This window comes from Seriola lalandi, unplaced genomic scaffold, assembly GCF_002814215.2.
Source record: "Seriola lalandi dorsalis isolate HSWRI2012SDOR001 ecotype SW California unplaced genomic scaffold, Sedor1 jcf7180002054576, whole genome shotgun sequence".
NCBI classification, from domain to species: domain Eukaryota; kingdom Metazoa; phylum Chordata; class Actinopteri; order Carangiformes; family Carangidae; genus Seriola; species Seriola lalandi.
The window spans coordinates 350,880-362,664 of NW_019525129.1; positions in this window are offsets into that span (position 1 = coordinate 350,880).

An 11,785-nucleotide genomic window follows, 5' to 3' on the forward strand; every position below is an offset into this window, starting at 1 on the left:
CTTGGTGACACACTTCTGTGCATCCCAGAGTTGTGTGGTCTCCTGATGTTGCCTATTCCTTTCCCAGTGAATGACAGAGTGCAAAGTGCAGTAAGCCATGAATGAGCGTATGAATTTTCACATTTTTTTTTGCTCCACAGGAATTGCACAGCTCATGTTTAAAGCAGAGGCTTATGGATCCTGCTCTTCAGTGGAGCTTTGCCGGCAGCGATGCCGCATGCTTCCTCTCTCCTCCCAACAGATGACTTAGCGATTTGTGAATTCCTCAGGCCCCATCCCATCCAGATGTTACAGCCACAGCCATAAGCTCAGGAAACACACGCCCTTTCTGAGGCCTGTGGATACAGCCATGTTATCACATTCTCATTTTGGCACCGCACCACATGTCAGTCACTCAGCACCTAGGGGAGAGGCCAGCACCTACCTGCCTTTCATCTGTCGTACAAGGGAGTGTTAGAGGCAGCCAACAAGCACCAAAAAAGCTGAGGGGTGAAGGGGTTTCAGAAGCACTCTGGCCATTCAACAAGCAGCTATGATGAAGTGTACTAGCACCTTGATGCATCTAGCCTCAATCAAGAGCTGAGGAGCGAGCTGCAGAGGTCTGGCAGGTCTTTTATAACTCTAACTTCTTTCTAACGAAGCTCTTTGCTAACAAAAGCTCAATTTACCGCTTCTATTGAATGCAGCTGATTTTAATCCAAGTCAAGACAATTTGTGTAAAATACAATATGGCAGATTTTTCTTTCTTAATATCTGAAGTGTTGCTAAGCAACAGCTCAGTACTGCCACTGGTGGCAGGAAGCTGTAATGCAACAGTACAGATTTAGGGCATCAACGAGCATTTTCTCAATCCAGACCCTATCCACACCCACTCTGTTCATAAAGGTGCAGGGTATATATACAGCTGCAGCTTTGGGATGAACTTCCCTCTCTGACAGAAACAGAAAGTGTCATAATTGTTCATAACCACTGTTACTGCCAAATGAAATGTAATGCCAAGCTTCTTTGGTGACATTTCTTATTTGTAAACATCTTCTTGTTTTTAACACTGATGTTTAAAAGCTTCTTGGTCTTTGCAACAATCATGAACATCTAGACTAGAGCAGAGTTTATTTGATCCTAAATACAGGGAACATTTAAGTTAGGTTAATGTCTGTATCACAAAATTAAATTAAATCTTCTTCACATTCGTACAGAGCTACAGAATGTAGACTCACTGTTGGAGTATTTTATAACTCACTTCTATTCCCAACTGTTTGGTTTGAGACCCTCCATGTGAACATGCAAATTGAGTAGAGGTGGATAGGCAAAGGGTGTAGGGGGATTTGATAAATAATCAGTATGTAGAAAATTGCTTTATAAGTTTTAGAAAAAAGAACCGTGAACAATGCAACAGAGTGAACACTGTGAACTGTGTAAAACTGTATTGAACTGTCATACCTCCCCTTGCCTGTAGAGGGATCTACTCTAGCATACCCCAGTGGTCCTGGATCAGAGGTCCTTGACCAGTACTTCAGTCTAAGTCTGTGTGTGTCCTCCATGCTGCATCACCTCATCACCAGGTTGTGTTGCATTAATGCTTTTCTTCTGTACCCACGTTAAGATTCACCAAAACAAGACCGCAATCATGAGAACACACTGTTGCATGGACGTCAATAAAAACACAGATGTAAGTTTCTACGAGAAACAACATCCACTGACCCTCGACTCTGTCTCCACTCCCCAGCTCATTAAGGCTGCGGCTGAGTGCGGTGGGCTAATTGAGTGAATTGTCTAACAGTGGATAGTGTGTGTATGTATTTGAGAGGTTATGTGTGTGTGTGTGTGTGTGTGTGTGTGTGTGTGTGTCTGCTCGACTATGCTGCTCCAGTACGTTCCCCTGCATTGTTGTTAGAGCCCGGCTCCTGACAAAACCAGCCGGGGCCCTCAGTGCCTAGATAACGAGCTGTATGCCTGACAGGTGTGTCGAGATTAGGGGCGGGCTCATCCCTACACCCCACACAAACACACACACACACACACACACACAAACGCACACACACACACAGGCACATACACACACACACCCATCACCCACCACCCTACCATCATCCTTTACAGTAAACATCCCCATCAGCCTGCCTGCCCACTCTGGGGAGCAAAAGGAGAGAGCATGTTTGACATAATTAATTGGCTCTTTCGATAAAGTGAGTCAAAAAAGATGAAAAGGGTTACCAGGCTGAAATAATTAATTTGGAACTAAATTCGCTGACAGTTTGGTTCTCTCAACAATCCACCTTTTTTTCTCTCGTCAGTGCCTCTTGAATGACGAAGGGCCTGATACCAGCCAGCCTGAAAAGAGAGCATTTTAATGAAATATGGCAAAAAAGGAATTTAATTAATTTGAACCTGCAGAGAAGGTCTTGCTCTTATACATTTTTGTAGATTATTGCCTTTCATTATGAGGCTAATGTAGCAAGCATTTTATTCCAATTAATTTGAAATGAAAGAGGAAATTATGTGGATTAATAATGGCGGAGGTGGTTACACACGTCCCTTCAATTACCATTGCTACAGTTCCCTATCCATATCTTACCATCACAGTAATTAACGGGTTTCAGGAGGACTATTATGCCAGTCAATGAAAAGAGTTTGCTATCGCTGCCCAGACAGAGAGGTATTGCTGGGATCAGTGGCGGGCTGAATGAAAGGCCGTGACTGGGATCAGTTAGGTTGCTGATTCTAATCACAGAAGTTCATTTAGGCGACCTCTCACACTGAGACGACAGCCAGCTCTCGCAAATTGAAATGATGAAAGCTAATTTGCCCAAGTATCCACATGCTCACTCTTGAAATGAGCCCTTTGTTCCTCAGGTTGCTGCATGTTGAACTGTGAACCAGGAGTTTAACAACTGGGGAGAATTTATTGTGTTTGTGAGTGTTAGCGTCTGCAATGTGTCGAAAGGTGTGTGTGTGTGTGTGTGTGTGTGTGCGTGCGTGCGTGCGTGCGTGCGTGCGTGTGTATGTGTGTTTGTGTGTGTGTGTGTGTGAGAGAGAGAGAGAGAGACAGAGAGAGAGAGAGAGAGGAGGTGCTGAGTTTGTGGCTGCTGCTATCACCATTAGTGCTAATTATGTTCTTTGTTGAGCGGACAAAGGAGGAGTAATTGAATCCATCACCACTTTCTCCTCTCACCCGCAGCCTCTACCTAACCTGCGTGGTCTAATAAAGCCGGAGTGTGTCCTCCATTCACTGCTCTCTGATATGTGCACTTTCACAAACTTTCACAGCAAACACAATCAGCTGTAACTTTGTTAATGAGTTAGAAATAAAGTAGAGACTCCCTTCTCTAACAGAAGCAGAGGAGCAGTGACCTCCTTCATCTCCTGACACTCCCTCTTCATTACGTCACATCTGACTCTGCAGGTCTGATTGTTTATTAGTTTGTCTGATAAACTGAAGTGGCTTTGAGGATGAAGGTCTGAACTGACTCCTCCTCATCCTCAGCTGATTTCATGGCTGGATGGTCTGATTCTTCAGCTTTTCAGTGCCTGTTAAAGATGATCATTAAATTACAGATAGACTGAATTGTTTCTCATTATTGTGTTTATTTCCTTTAGCTTTAAATTTTTTTGCTTGATATATAATTTTTTAAATACATTTCTCCAAGTTTTATAATTATTGTTAAATGTTTTAATTTTCCAAATATTTAAAAATGAGTTGCTAAGTGTCGCAGATTTATTTTAATTTTCTGTTTTAAATTTCTTGCATTATTGCATTTTTATACTGAGCTTTAATTGTGTTAATATGTTTTTTTTTGTTTTAATAAAGTTTTTGAAATGTATAATAATTGGTCAATATTACATTTTGTTTTAAGCTTTAACATTTCCCTAAAGGGTTTTGTCTTTGTCTAATGTTGTCTTTGTCTAATGTTACAAAATTGTAAAATTTGCCTGAGGTTTAAAATTGTTCTGTAACATGACTTAATATCTTATATTGCCTATTTTTTTAAATTGCAATATTAAGTATCAAGTTCAGGGAAGTTTAAACAAATGTGTAACATTAAACAAATGCTACATGCTGGATTTCACTTCAGCCCGTCACAGTACTTCACTACAGACATGCTGATGTGTGTCAATACAAAAGCATAAGAAACTGTTTTTATTGTAATGTTCCAGTTTGTAAGTGTGATGTAAAATTCAAATATACATGAACATTATTATTATGACAGTATTAGTAACAGTAGTCAGCCTGTATCTCGAGTCAGATTTCTGTAATTCAACAACCAAATACACAAAGTTGATGTTGATGAAATGAAACTGATGGAGTTTCTCCACAGAGTTAAAGTGTGAGTTGCTTCATGGTGAAATGCTTCAGCACCAACAGCAGCCTGATAAACAATTTATCATCTGAATGAGCAACAACAGTGCCCTGTCCTCCCTGGAGAGCGGCTCCAGCCATCTTTTGTGGTAATCTCGCCTCAAACTGCCATCCCTCCTCAACGAGGGGGAGCCACAGAGCTCTCAGGGGGCCCCAGGAAGGATCTGGGGCCAGTGAAGCAGCACCCCACAGGGAACCCACCCTAACATTCTGCACCTCTCCCTCTGGAGCACACATAATTGTCACTGGGTGCTCGTTAAAGGATCCAATTAATCAGAATGGATTGGCCATTACAGGTCAGCAGACAGGGCACCCTAAAACAGTTGGCCCTCAGTTCATCTCATATGTGACTCTAAATGAAGACTCGCTGTACCATGACTCCATAATGTCCCCTTGATGTGCCATTAACATTTATTACTTCAGAGAAGATATAGGGCCATCGCAACAGACGTGCATCAACATCGCTGCAGGAACTGAACTCCTGGATTCGGCTCAGTCTATTATTCTGAAATTCTGACTTGGTGCACTTGTCTTATTTTGGTCACATTTTAGTCAACAACATGTCCATCCATTTTAACTGTCTTCATCTTTGTTGTCTACACTTACTTACCATGGTTACAGCTGTTCTCTTCAACCACACAGTGTTTACCTGTTTACACCTGGCCCATGTCAACCTGAAGTCAGAGTTAACACACAGAACGACTCTGCTCAGTAAATACAAACAGAGAACACCTACAGGAGGATTTATGTGATCAGCTGATCATGCTAACTTAACATTAGCTTATTTTTATAAATAGCCTGCCTGTTTTAGGTGCTAGCTGCTTCTTGTCTGTTATATTCAGTGGGACACATGGAGAATAAATCAAACCAGTGACATTAGCTAACAGAAAACATTTGCTGCTTATTAGCAAAACAGGTAGAGCAGCTAAATCAGCCCCAGGAGAAGAGATGTTAAGTGTCCAAGGATACTGTTGAACTAACCAGAACAACTGTGCTATTCTTCAGAGACAAGTCACTTACTGTTACATTATCATTTTAGTCACATGTCATTTTCAGAGGAAACTATTTATTTAGTTTGAATCTCTTTTTTTATTATGAACAAAAGTCTTATATCAAACATTTTATAGTTTTTATTAATTAAATGAACAGTGACCTTCAACATCTTATTTTAACTGTATCTCCCCAACCACCAATGAGACTGAGTGGTTGTTTTCCCTCCATCCTAATGTTGCAGATGTGGTTGTATTGTCATGGTTAGAATTTGGTTTTATCCATGTGGCACAAAATCTGTAAATTTCACCTTTTCTTCTTCCCACAAACATTTGCTATATAATATATAAATATTTGTGGGCAACCACACCCTCCCTCCACTGTTAGACCCGAACCTGCTGAGACCCAGATCCACACTTGCTTCAATCTATTTCTTTCATTACTCACAGTTCTCTTATCAAATGCTACACATGACAGCCCAGTACTTTGTTGGGACCTGTCAGGTTCAGGTAGAAGTTCTCTGACATAGGCTTCAATGTATTACAATAAGAGAAGCCAGTCAAATTCACCTTGTGATGATGATGATTTTTACATTAAAATAAAATAAAAACCAAACAGATCAGACAACATCCAAACGGCTGATAACAGAAGCAGATATAATTGTCCAACTTGTAGGACATTGAATTTGAAGCTGCTGGTATCAGATGACAAGAGAGGAACCTTTCATCCTCGTTATGCCCCCCTGCTTTGTCTGCCACACTAGGTGAGAATGAGCAGTTCAAGGTGTTGGCTGGTGGAAGTGTACCGTCTTCCTCTCAGACACAACAGCACTCAATGATTTAGTGATTTCTTTGATAGCTGCTACTGCGGCGCAGATGCTTCAGAGGAATCGCTGGTCACAGCTTTTGTTGTTGCTCAGTGACAAATAAACCTCTGTTTCCAGCACAGAGATCTTTTTACTATCAGTTGAGATATTCTAATTTTGGGAGATTACAGCAGCAATGAAAGATCCCACATATACCTCACTGCACCTGCTTAAAATATATCTCAGACTCCCCTCAAGCCTCTCTGAAACTCACAAAACAGAGCGTCTGAGCAGGAGGGGAAGCAGAGGCTTGTACTGTGAGCAGAGGCTCCCAGTGGACACATTACCTCTCTTCCTGTGTGTTCGTCAACCACACGGAGAAAGAGACTCTGGAGACCATGTGCAGTGCTGGTGGTACAGACTGTAGTCTTCTTCTTCACACTTTTAAATCACATTCTCTCTGCCTCCTCTGCAAAATTAGAAGCAGAACTTTGTCTGAAGCAGAGTCTGGAGGAGCAGAGAAAAGAGAGACAGATGGGAATCTGAGAGACGGCGTGCTCAGGCACAGGGAGTGTGTGCAATGAGTGATGAGCAGCTGAAGAGCACTTTCTAGTGGTGCGACGAGGACTAGCATGTAGCATCAGAACCCCAGACACCTCTGCTAGATCTCACACAGAAACCAGAACCATGTGGATGAGCTGAAGGTCATTACTGTGTATCTGAGACAAATCCAACAAGCACCCAGTTTACCTTTAAACAAACCTTCAGGAGAGTTGACCCAACAATACATCCTTCAAATGTTGTTTTCAAAAAGTGCCAGTGCACGTTAAGTTTCCATGTGGAAACATCAACATTTATGTGTGAAATTATTCTTATTCTTAATTGTTTAAAAATACATTTGACTTCAACGGCGCTAGCCTGTGGTGTCACATTGGAGCAACTGGAGCCAGGAAGAGCAGAGGGGAGGTAAATGATCAATCCCGCAGTTGCTTTTGTGCTTTTAGTGCAGTGAGGGGCCACATAGCGCCCCAGCTATATCATCCTCACCGGCTCTGGCTGTGAAATTCTCTGTTTGAGGCGCCAGCATGCAGATAATGCGTATGTAACCAATGTCCTGGTGACAAGAGGCTCAGGCTCCTGCTCCAAGAATAGAGCCATGTAGCAGTGACACTTTCTCAGGATGGGGTGGTTGTAATGTGGGATTATGTTCAGCAGGCTTTGTGCTGTCAGATATAAATGTTTATCACCTTTAATTATATTGGAAAAATATATTCCCATATCAAAAGGTTGTACATTTAATGGATGTTAATGGTTGCATTATAGAGAATCCTTTGAAACAGCATTCAGACCATCACTGGACACTATGATACTGAACTGAAGCTGGAGCTGAAGTGGAAATAAAAACTGTCATGATAAGAGAATGATATTGAACTTTTGATTTTAGTCAAATGATTTAATCATTTTCATGGTGAAATGAATTGCTCATTATTAAAATCGTTATTACATAATGTGCCTATTATTAATTTGTAATGTTTTTATTTTAATGTTTTTCTCAGTGTGGAAATGTATAATTGTGATGTCAGTAATACATGCAATAATAAATCAGTTGACTGAAGTGTTTCAATTTTAGTGGCAGCACTGAAACTGGTTTGTCTCCTCTTTAACCCTCCATCTCCTGGACTCATGAATTCAGATGAAGGATGAATGGTGAACTGTTGGTGCCCTGCAGAGACAGCGAGCCAAACCACAATAAGAACCATAATGAAGATCCTTCCGACTTCCCAGAAATGAGTAATTCAACAAGGCTGTCTGCTGTAAATTTAGCACAAGGAATAAAACCGTTTGTAATTCAGAGAAGTGAAATATGTCCTGACAGACAGAGCAGATGAACTTTGTTCCCAGAGGACTGGGTTCAGCTTTTGCCTCCACACCTCTTTTGACAGACAAGTTTTCAGCTGCTGGGACATGAAGCCAACTCTGAGAAACTGTGGTGTGATGTGTCAAATAACCTTCAACCACCGCTAACAGATCAATCAGCAGAGATCAATGAGGCATCACTGTCACCTTATCAATACCGGCATAATTATCAACTGTTGTTTTTTAAAGCCAGAAACAAAACCAGAAGAATAAAACCTGATGTGATGTGTTTACTAATTGATACAAAATATATATATATCTACGTACATATATATGTATGGATATACATTATATATATATATATATATATATATATATATATATATAGGAGCTGAATAATTTTCAGTCACCTATGAGGACATAATTTAAAATAATTTAACCTCAGGTTTTGCCGGTTGTAACACAGCGACACCAGATTGAACGAGGACTCATCTTTCATTACGATGTGAGATTCTCCCACTTCTTCATGGCTGATGGATAATGCTAATTATCTGTCAAGAGCCCAAGTATGTTGGCTAAATATTGTCTCCATTACGTCAACACCACTGTACCATTGTACCCATAGAGAGCACAGGGAAAAGAGAAGGAAGGGCTTTAATTTTCTTTTTCTTTTTCTTTTTTCTTTTTTTGATTGTTGTTATCTCATGGAATATACAAAATACAAATATCATTTTTGTATCAAATGCCTGACTTCCTTCTCACAATATATTGACAATATATTTATTTAATATATATCATATATAATAATATATTATTATAATACATTTTAATGACTAATTTAGAAGTTAAGGTGTTTATATACATTTATCCAATCAAATTAGTAAACCCAGTCCATCATATTAACCAGTTCTGGGTCAGGGGCTGGAGTGTGTTTAATTGTGAGAGCTTGAATATCCAACAACCAGGTGGCAGTGTAATTTATTTGTCCACCTCCCACACTAACACTGTGGGTGGAGGACACAGCTCTGTAGTGTGTTGTATTTACTAAAGATTTGATGTAACAATCAGAATTCAAGTTTCCTTAATGTCCCATTAAAAGCTGGGCTCCCTTGTCAAACATGTGAAAGGAAATGATTCCTCCCCCTCTTCCTCCTCCTCCTCCTCCTCAGCTGCAGGTGGGGCACTGGGTTGCATGGAGGCATCATGGCCGCCTCCTCTGGCATTTTTTCACAGAGGGGCTCGGAGATGAAGCAGCGTCGGCTGTCAGGCTGCACACCCTGTTCCTCCTAAGGTGCTCATGTAAACAACCTCCACTGCAGGCCCTGTAACAAGAGAGCTCACTTTCCACCTCACAGCACCACACGTTGTTCCTGTTAGAGATGCATTCTCTCCACGCAGGTTTCCCTCCTAATCGGGGGTGTCAAAGACAGAGGAGGGAGAGAGACAGAGAGGAGGAGGGAGAGAGCAGGAGCATTTCACAGGAGACGCCTGCATTCACGGCTCTAAACTCTACATATGAGAAGCCGAGTGTCGCAGAGACAAGCTAACTGTCAATCACAAGGCACCCGTCTGTGCAGGGCTCACATGGTAGGCTGGTGCAGGGAGAGACAATGTGCTTCCAGATCATTTACACACCCGAGTGGGAGAGAGTCGTACATCTGCAACCGGAACAGATTGTTATATGTGTGTTTTGAAAGGTGGGAATTATTCACTATATGAATACATATCTGTTATTTACTCAGCTGTGAGCTGTGAGAGCTGTGCTGCTGCTGCTGCTGCTGTGGACCAGCAGAGCTTCACTGCTTCAGGCTACGGGTCTTTCTGTGCCATGACACACAAGGAGAGCTGGATCACTGCAGATGTACCTGGCTGATAGTGGCCCTTTATAGGCAGGCACATAGAAATGTGAGGTTCATTAAAGCTATGGACAGTATTTTACATCAGGGCTTAATGTGCAAAACATTAAGGACACTTGCTTTTTTTTTCTAAATAAAAGTTTTTAATAATGGAGCAAGCCAATAGGTTAAGGATTAAAAAAAATCATTACAAAGCTGTTAAAAATCTTTTTAAGAGTTTAGATCTTAGAATCGCGTCCACAATGGATGTTTCTGCAGGATTAGGGTGGGGCAGTTCAAGCAAGTGACCAAAGACAGATCAGTCCTTTGTTTTTGCTTTCATATTAACCTAGAATCAGACGCGTATCTTTAACAGCTTCTTTGTGATTCTCTGACCCTCAACTTTCTCTCACAGCAGCAGACAGCTGTTTACACTTCCTGCTCAGCACCATACAGCAGACAGGCAGCCTTAGTGAATATAGTGAACATAGTGGAGCATTCAGCAGCTAAAGGTTGTTAGGGAAAATTCTTATCATCGGTGGTGAAGAAAGAGCGCTGGAGTCCAGGATGTCTTATGGTGAGGATGTTTATTGAAGCTTGATCAAGGAGAAAAGATGAATCATCAATACAGTCTCCTGTGCATGATGTCACCTGAAATCTGAAGCAGGAACCCCTGAGGATAGTCTTTATACACTTAGAGAGATTACTATAGAAAGCTTACACTCCATAATTGGTCAAATATCTAAAATAAGAGGAAGAAAAGGGATGTGTGAATTCACTATTGGTTCATTAACCATGAACAAGGAACATGACTATGTTCGCCCAAGTACTGATTCTTAGAACACCCAGCCGCTTGTTACTGACCATCCAAGGTCTTCTGTCATCAATCGTGGCACCATCAGTATCAGCAGCAAACCACAGCAGTGTCTGGAGGAGCCGCCTGAGCGTCTCAAGGACTGTAAGATTTAATACAGTAGCTGTGGCACAGAGACCCAGGGCCTCACACTGACCTTTCACCCTGAGTCAGTTATGATAACTTTGCTGTGTGTCTATTGACAGACCTGCTTCTAGAAATTACAGTTCTATACAACTGAACTACAACAGTAGATATGTTCTATAGGAAATGTGATCTCCTGCTGGATCATTTTCATAGATAACACATAAATGAAGCTCTGCAGCACAGTCACCCGGAGGAGGTGTATAAAGACTGTTCACATCCAGAGACCAGGTTCACATCCAGAGACCAGGTTCACATCCAGAGACCAGGTTCACATCTAGAGTCCTGTCTGTGGTTCAGACAGCAGCTCTTTGGTTCGGGTCAGTGAAAAATTGAGGTTTATGGTAAATGTAAATATGCAGGTGGTGAACTGTTTCTGTATTAAACCAAACCAGGATCTTTAACCTGAACCATGATCTGAGAGAGTCAGAACCATAAACAGTTTAATGATGCTTGAGTCACTACAAAAGGATGTTGTACTGTGAGATCAGATATGTATGTGGACCCCAGGAAGATTAGCAACCACTGTAGTGGAAGCTAGTGGGTATCCAAATAAAAAAATAGGGTATAGAATAAGGAATAAAGAATAAAGAATATTTTGGTGGAAAACAAATCATATTTCAAATCAAGTGTATTTGCTGTTGTGTGTGATAATATGTCAGTGTTGTGTTTCCACCAGTTTCCATTGCCACTAGTTACCTAAACAATCTCTAACAATGTCTTAAATATATTTCATTTTGCCAAAACTGTGACCTTTTTCTAACATCAACCATGACTGTACATATGTTGTAAAAAAGATAGAGGGATTCTGGGTAGTTTAGATGACATGTGGCTTGTGCTAAAGATGCTCCATTTCCACATGAGGTCCCAAAGATGAATTACACTTGCACACAGTGAAATTATGATTGTGCGTGTGTGTGTGTGTGTGTGTGTGTGTGTGTGTG